Source organism: Sitodiplosis mosellana, unplaced genomic scaffold, assembly GCF_009176505.1.
Source record: "Sitodiplosis mosellana isolate CC-2019 unplaced genomic scaffold, AAFC_SMos_1.0 Smas_scaffold_12, whole genome shotgun sequence".
Classification (NCBI taxonomy): Eukaryota; Metazoa; Arthropoda; class Insecta; order Diptera; family Cecidomyiidae; genus Sitodiplosis; species Sitodiplosis mosellana.
Genome location: NW_022595254.1, coordinates 898,975 through 906,971, shown reverse-complemented (window position 1 = coordinate 906,971; position 7,997 = coordinate 898,975). Strand labels below are relative to the sequence as shown.

Here is a 7,997-nt window from a genome sequence, read left to right as displayed (position 1 = left end):
TGTGTGTGTGTGTGTGTGTGTGTGTGTGTGTGTGTGTGTGTGTGTGTACGTTTTCCGATTCAATTTAATAAAGATAACGTTTCGCTTTTTAACTAAATGTTTCGGGTGTTTCACAATGCGCCGGATTTTTAATCGCACCCAACGTTTTCCATTTCCCTCTCTACAGAGCAAGAGAGAGAGGGAGAGTGAATGAAGGCAAAAGTACTCACACCAGATGATTTTGAAATCACATATGGTTTATCATAGTGTCGATGTAATTTGAAGAGCAAAGAATGTGTACTCGAGTGAATTGTTCTTTACAACGAAACGTGCTCTCATCCAATCAACGCCCAAACGAATGGAAGAGAACGAGAGAAGGCACTCACTCGTCTTTGTCGATTAAATGCATTGTAAAGTTGCTCAAAAGAGGCGACCAATTTCGGTCGAACCGCGCACAGCTTCGCTCTGTCTCACAAATGTGTGTGTATGTTCGTGACGTTTTTGTATAAATGTAATGCATTTTTCATTTGGTGATGTTAACAATTTCGTCGATACGAACGCAATGTTCCGTATTTAATCATATCCCAACGAAAACCACACAATCGTTGCAGTAATCAAATCCAAACGACCGAATGCAATTGCATTACATTTGCTTTGGCACTGTGTAAATAGATGACATTGCAGCAGTGAGAGCGAACGAGAGAGACTGAGCAAAGGAAAAAATCGAACCAATTTTTCCAAGCATTGAACGTATAGTGAGCGAGAGAGCAAAATGAGAGACGCAGATCACATTACGCTCTTTATATGCGGCAAATATAAGAGCAAAAGTAAGCGCTGATTGTGCACAAAAACGAGAATGAAAAAAATTACACAAAGAAACAAGTCATTCTCTCTTTCTCTCATTTATTGGGCCACCACACGAGTGTATGATGCAGTACATGTAATTTTATGTACTAGCGGAACTATTTCATTTGAATTTTAAATTTATATGGTTCTCATCATGGAACGCAGTACGACGATTCGGTTTAATCAAATAAAAACCTTTGGTGAGTGAAAGAGTGCGCGCACAAGAGAGAGAGAGAGAGAGGGACCGCGTCAAAGGAACGAAAGCAATTTTGTTGAATGCATGTGATTTATCCTTGTAAATATACGGTGAGTGAGTGTGTGGACCTTTTTTTCCCTCTCAATCGCTTGAATGCGTGTGGCAACTGCTGAAGCTTAAATCCTTTTTTAATTAAATACCAAAGAAGGCGATCGAGAGCGAGACGGGGCAAAAGAAAGAGAGAACATCTCAATGGAATTACATTTGAACAGGTATATAATTATTATACGGGAGAAAATGAATGTTAAAAGAATTCAATGGTAAAATCATTGCTTTTGTGAAGAACCGCAAAAAAGAGGGAAATTCTCAATTGCACCTCTTTCTTTCTCTTTGAGAACAAGTATTTTTTCAAGTTTTTGTCTCACTGATTGAAAACCGTCGCCAACTGTTTTAATTAATTAATAAACACGGGTGAAACTTTTTTTCCGTGAGAATTTTGGATACTTTTCCAAGTGATTTTTACTGTCTTTTACGCTCCCTCTCTTCAACTCTTTCTCATTGGGTCACGAAAAAATCGAAAATGCCATCACAATCCATTCACGAGGAACAAAATGAATCGATAACGAAACTGAATCTTTTCAGATCAACGGTCTGAATTGCACGATGCGCAACAATGAACCCACGGAAAGAATGCGAATATAAATATTAAACCGCGCATTTTATCATCAATAAATTTCGATGGAGCACCTTTTGAGCCGTTGCCAAGTTTTTCCGGGGCGAATGTAAAAACTTTTTTTTGTTTTCTCATTTCACTTCTCATTTTTTTTCCTGTTGCTGTGATTATTTATGAACGTGCGCCAAACCAATCGTTTATCGGCGTTTCCACAAGGATACCTCGAACCGCGGACTCAGAACTCAGATGAGAAAATGCGTTGCGGGCTTAAAACGGGAAAAAATGATAATCATATTACGAGCCAGTTGTTCCATAACATTTTCACCTTTTGCCTCGTTTGCAAAACACATGAGCACGGTATGCTCAAACACACACACACACACACATCCTCACACCACTGACTGATAAAGAAATGGAAATGAGGAAATGGACAAACAGAGAATAGACAATGGGAAAAATTTAATTCGTTTTCAAGAGATCACAGCATCGAAATGGCTGCCAAAGTGCCAATTTCGGGCCGAAGAAAATTCCCATAACCGCAATTCGCTCATTTTCGAATATATATGTACATTTTTCCATTGCACAAGCAAACTTTCTTCGAATTCACCGCATGCCGTGTTCTTCACAGAAAAAACAACAATGAAACCATAACGCTAGCAGCAGCCGGAGCAGCAGCCAATAAATGGAGTACGATGATGCAAACTCACCCACCGAAAAAGGTTTATTGGTTTAAACTTGAAATCGTGATGTGTAATTTATGAAAATGTTTTTTAAGCCGTTTTCGGAATGGCATACGGGGTTCGAGAGAACAAAACAGTTAACAATCAGGCAAGCGCGCAGAAAGTGTGCAAAACGGAACCGTGTAACTAACAAGAGTCATGAAAGATAAATGAATGAAAGACTTAAGTACGGTAAGCGTTTGAACAGCAATTGCTGCATGTTTCGCTTCGTGTTATTTTTTTGTTCTTCTTCTTCTTCTTTCGATTTTGGAACGCACAGAGTCTAGCACCATGTCGTATAGGTAGCGATGTGGTGAGCTGGAGGCATGCATGAGCGTGTTTATGAAGGAAATGCATGATTATGAACGACATGTTCTGTACCGTTTTACTAGTGATAATTCACATACACACACATAAGACGAAACAAAATAGCTGAGAAAAGAAAAGAATTACAAATGCTATCCATAAAATTATCATCTAAACTGACACTATAATTTGGTTTCGTTATTACTATTCTTCTTTTTTTTTGCCTTCGTTTGCAGATGCTTCGTTCCCATAAGTGAAATGTCGTGTTCAGCCGTTGAACGGTTTGTAATCTCGAATGCTTATAATTTAGTGGAAATGAATCTCGGGCGAACGAGCGGGCGGTTGGCTGAACGCGGTACAAAGAGTGTTTGGAGCAAGGAGAAAAGAATTCTTGCGGCGCTGAAAATTTCCCGTCTTGAGCTGAGCAATGCGCCGTACAGTCGATTTGTCGACGATTCAAAGTGAACACTCATAGCATCACATGTATCGCACACATGCACACAACTGTCGAAACCAATGAACTATGGATTTTTCTCTCTCTTTTCTCTTTCTCTTTTTGGCTGTTCGTTCATGTTCTTTTCGATCGTTTTTTCTGTTTGGTGCCGTGTTTCGAGTTCGTGTTATGTTCAAATATATTCGTAAATGTTTGTGAGTGTGTCTGTTAACACGATCGTTGTTTCGAGTTGCATCGCTTGTGTGAGCGATGGTTTGTTTTTGTTTTCATTTTTGTTCAATTTTATTGAGAATATGTTACGTCGTGTGTAGGTTTACATAATGCTGTTAAATGCATATTCATGGCCGGGGCCGATAAATGTATATTATTCTGGTTTGAATTTGAACCCTGAACCAGCCAGTCAACGATGTATATGATTATTTGTGCCTTTTTCGTTTTCATCGTGGCCATAAATGTTCTGTCGTCTACTTTGGACTATTCTTAAATTGCGTTTCACACTTCAAACCCAGTGAAACTTTAATGCAAATTCGTTCGTTTCGCCCATGATGCAGTTATCGCGCACACAAATGACTCTTCGCTTAAATAGCACGAAATTGAGTTCTAAAATAAAAACAACAAATACGCGCTTAAAAACCAACAAAAAAAAACATCGAAATTAATATGGAATGGTGGTAATAAAAAAAAGACGAAACCAACGTCATTATAACGCTTGGTGATGGCATATGTGCACCACACAACACCTTTTGAACTTGAAGACTTTCCAACCAAATTATACAATGTGTGTATAGTATTAATACGAGGCTGAAGTTTGCCATTCTGTTTAATATCTCATTATTAGTGTTTGCCATTCCTTCCACATTTTCCATTCCTGTTTCTCAGTTTGCTCCTTCGTTCGCATCATGCATCGTTGAGCTGAGCTTGTTTACATCACGAATATTTCAAGGGAATATTCGGATACTTTATGGACTCGTTTTGTGCGAATATTTCCATGTGTCGTATATATATGGTACACTCATCGCTCTATCTTTCTCATTTGTGAGCATCGAGCAGATGCAACAAATAATATTGCAAATATTTTTATTTCTATTTTGACCGATGAAACTACCAACCCAAATGAATTTCAATGAATGAGCAGCACTTTGGGCTGGATGTGTTTCAGTACACATTTAAGGGAGAAAGGGAATTAAAAAAAATAATAATACAGCAATAGAGTCGAAAATAAAACGATATTCATTGAAATATTTGTGTTGTGAAAGGTTGTACCATTTTGGTCGATGTCACACATTCCTCTAACTTAATTATACAACTAACAAATGTTTTCTATGTTTCATTTCATCTCCCTCATACACTCTTACTCTCTTTCTATCTCTTTCTTTGTGTTTGCGTCGTTTCCTCGTTCACGTTAGCTATAATCATTTTGTGTCGGCATTTCAGAGTTTCAAGATGGAACATATGTGCCCAAAAATATTTGAAAACTACGAGCGCTCTAGCACGATGATGGTTTTTTAGTCGGAAAACACACATAGTGTTTTTGTATAATGCGTACACATTTCGAGGCAGCACAACACACAATAATAATACTCTTCATTTCAGGCTCAGTTGCATTGAAACGAGCGCTGTGCTCATTTTTCATTAGAACACAGGATCGAAAAACGAAGCGTAAGCATCAATGCATTTGCTCTTGTTCTCTTTGTCCTTTCACTTCATTCGCTGTTGTTGAAATTGGTTTTGGGATCATTGAACAAGCATCAAGCAGGTAAAATAAAGAGGATAATAATTTTTTTTAAAGAGGAATCATTTTTTGTTGTTGTTCTGAAAATGAAATTTTTGTTTTAAAAATTGGAATTCTTTCTAGAGAGCATTCATTTGTACACACAAATCAATATCACATGCACAATGTATGGGCAATAAAAAATGATCGAGAGAGCAAAGGAAGAAGAAGGTAAAGTCGTAAAATGCACACAGTACACACAGGCAAAAGACAATGGTTGAATGGAAATGAGCATCGGTTTTTGGAGCGAACGAAGAGAAGATTAAAAGTTGATAAGAGTCAAAATGAGGGCAATAAAGTAATAAATTTTCAAACACGTCTTTTTGTGTCAAAAGAAAACGGTTTGCAACGTGCTCAAAGTTGAAATGCTGAAAAGTCTGAAAATTTCACACCACCATCACCATCGCGACCATCACCACTGCTACCAAATCGACCAGAACTGAAAAAATGATAACAATAACAACTTACTTGTGCAATTGTTTGATGATGAGTCTGTTTCTATGCCAAATGCTGATGTGCTTCTCGACGGTTTTTGTTTTCTTTCTCGTTCTGTTTCCTATCTTCGCTTATCACCAACGTACATAAAGTTCGACGAGTAATAAAACTTCGTTCACACGGAATATGGCACACGCGAAATTGTTCCTCAACGCATTCAAATTCACCAATCGACAGAAACTTCGATGAAGTTCACTTGAATTCTTTCCTCTTTTTCTTCCTCTATATTTTCTTCTTGTTATTGTTGGTCTTTTTATATCTTTTTTTTTCACTTAACTCTCACAAATGGCAAATCGCACAACAATTTTTTTTCCCTCTTTTCATTCGCTTCGTGTAATAAACTTTTTCCTTCACGTAAATGCACGTGGTTTGTTAAATGGCAAGTAAAAGATGTGGATATGATTGGTGCTGAGCCAAAATGAAATCTCACCGCGCACACAAAAAACCAATGCACTCATCTACACAACAAATCCAATGAATCGTGAAGATAACTCACACCAAAAATAAGCACTTTTATAGGAAATCAAACTTTGTTCACTTTTTCAATTTGTTTTGTTGTTGTTGTTGGTGTTGTTGTGGTTGGTTCTCTCTGGAGAAAAACCGATTTTATTTTTCTAGTTTCACCTTCGTTTGTTATTTCACTCGCGTGTGCAAACAATTAAATATTGAATCACTGGCGTTATTTCAACTGTATCAACTGTATTCATATGAATGAATGTGTTCGTTGCTGTTTATTATTGGTTATTTGCAATTTATAATTAAACCGACCGCATTGAATGATGATTTATGCAATAAAATGACACAATTTTTCTATTCCATTTGCCGTGTTTACAAACGATGTGTTTATGAATAATGAATAAAGAATTCACGTTTTTTGTTTGTATTCGCTGTTAATCAAACACACAGAATACGATGTCAATTCACGCTTATTCACTCATCAGTTTACGTATGCTTTTTTTCACTCTCCGTTCGTACAACCACTATCAATTGTATCTCTCACTGTATCGACACACAATTCAATATCAATTTGAATTTTTCTCCTTTCACTTCTATCGTCTTTATTCACTGTATGAATACACGTCTCGTCAATATTTACAATTCTGATCGATTCGAGCGTGGCTTGAACTTAGCCTTTTATTGCGAGAGTTTTATTCACAACGCAAGCGAAGCTGCTTGCTATTTTTCTCTTCGTTTTTTTTTTTACTCTCGTGATGCTTAATTCGAAGCAATATTAATATTCTTTTGAGTTCTCGCGAATGTTATGTGAACTTGCTGTTTTTTTTCTGCTTGCTTACGTTCGTATGCGTTCCGTTTTAGATGTAATCCACTTCACTGCATGTTACGGTCTTTTGATTAATGTTCATACACATTCAAACACATTGGAAATGTTTGCCGGAGAGAGATAGAGAGAACATGCAGCAGCAACAACAGTAATAGCAATGGTAGCAATGAGAGAAGCGAGAAAAAAACACAGCTCGCGTATTCAAGCAGACAACAACAATAGCAACAGCACAAAGTGCAAATAAATATTCACAGTAATAGCAATAGCTGGTAACAACTGATTGCTTTCTCGCGAATATCTTTGTATTCAGCGCTCTTCAATTTCACTTCACTTTTATTTCTCTCTCAATCTCTCACTCTTTCTTTTTATCGGTTCAAATCAAAACCGATGCACGCAACGAAACGCAACACATGAACGGTGATGAGCTCAATCACTAAAAATTTCGCTTTTGATTCCACTTAAAAATTCTTGAACAATCCGTCGAGCTCGTTTGCTTCGGATATTTCGTTTTCTTCTAGCGTTTCGTCGAGTCACTTGATTTGATATCAACTGTCACTTTTAATTACTGATTGTGTTCGTTTTGCCAGGCATTCATTTGAATAATGATAACTTTTTTTTTCTTCTTCTTCTTAGTATTTGCCGAAAAATGAAACACACGACGTGTTGACAGTCATAAACCGCGAATACGACAATTTTATTAGAATCTGACACACATTTAAAAGACAGTCGCTCCGCTTGTATTGATAGCTAAACATGCACTGAACTCACCACACCATCGAATTCTATTTCGAAGCTGTTTGTTTGGTGTGTAAAATTTGTTCGTGTTACGGCTATAAGTGATGCTGGTGCTTGTGTTGTACCGTCGTCGTCGCCGCTATGTGTATCATCATGGATTGTACGACACAAACGGTCGTCTCACTCGCACACTGTGTGTGTAGGTATTTGTCTGTTGTCGTATTGTTGATACTTTGGCTTCGAGTCCACCATACGCTAGGTTTGACTGTGTGTATCCGGCAAAATGTGTTTGCTTGAATATGGCCGCATCACAGAGTGCTGGAGTCAACGCATCACCAATGTCATTCACGAGTACAGGCCGCTACGTTTGAAGCGTACCGCTTGGCAGACGCAACCGTTTCGAGAGAGTGCCGTCATTCTGCTTATGCTCATTTTTGATATTATTCTCTCGCAATGTCATATGCTCACGCAGTGGCGTCGTAATGTTTTGGTTATTACCGGCAATGGGAGCCGCATTTCATCGTTAGCGATCAATTTGTAA

At 37.8% G+C, this 7,997-nt stretch overlaps 1 protein-coding gene across 5 annotated transcripts in view; it reads right to left on the bottom strand.

Annotated features, from left to right (window-relative positions):
• Nucleotides 1–7,491, bottom strand: part of LOC129567842 (uncharacterized) — a 268,094-nt gene extending 260,603 nt beyond the window's left edge. For 2 of the 5 annotated variants that reach the window (XM_055445201.1, XM_055445198.1), the window contains exon 1: nucleotides 5,413–7,491. The gene's annotated coding sequence lies outside the window, so the exon portion shown is untranslated. The remainder of the gene's footprint in view (nucleotides 1–5,412) is intronic. The other 3 variants (XM_055445200.1, XM_055445203.1, XM_055445202.1) reach the window with 2 other exon arrangements.
• Nucleotides 7,492–7,997: the final 506 nt, after the last annotated feature.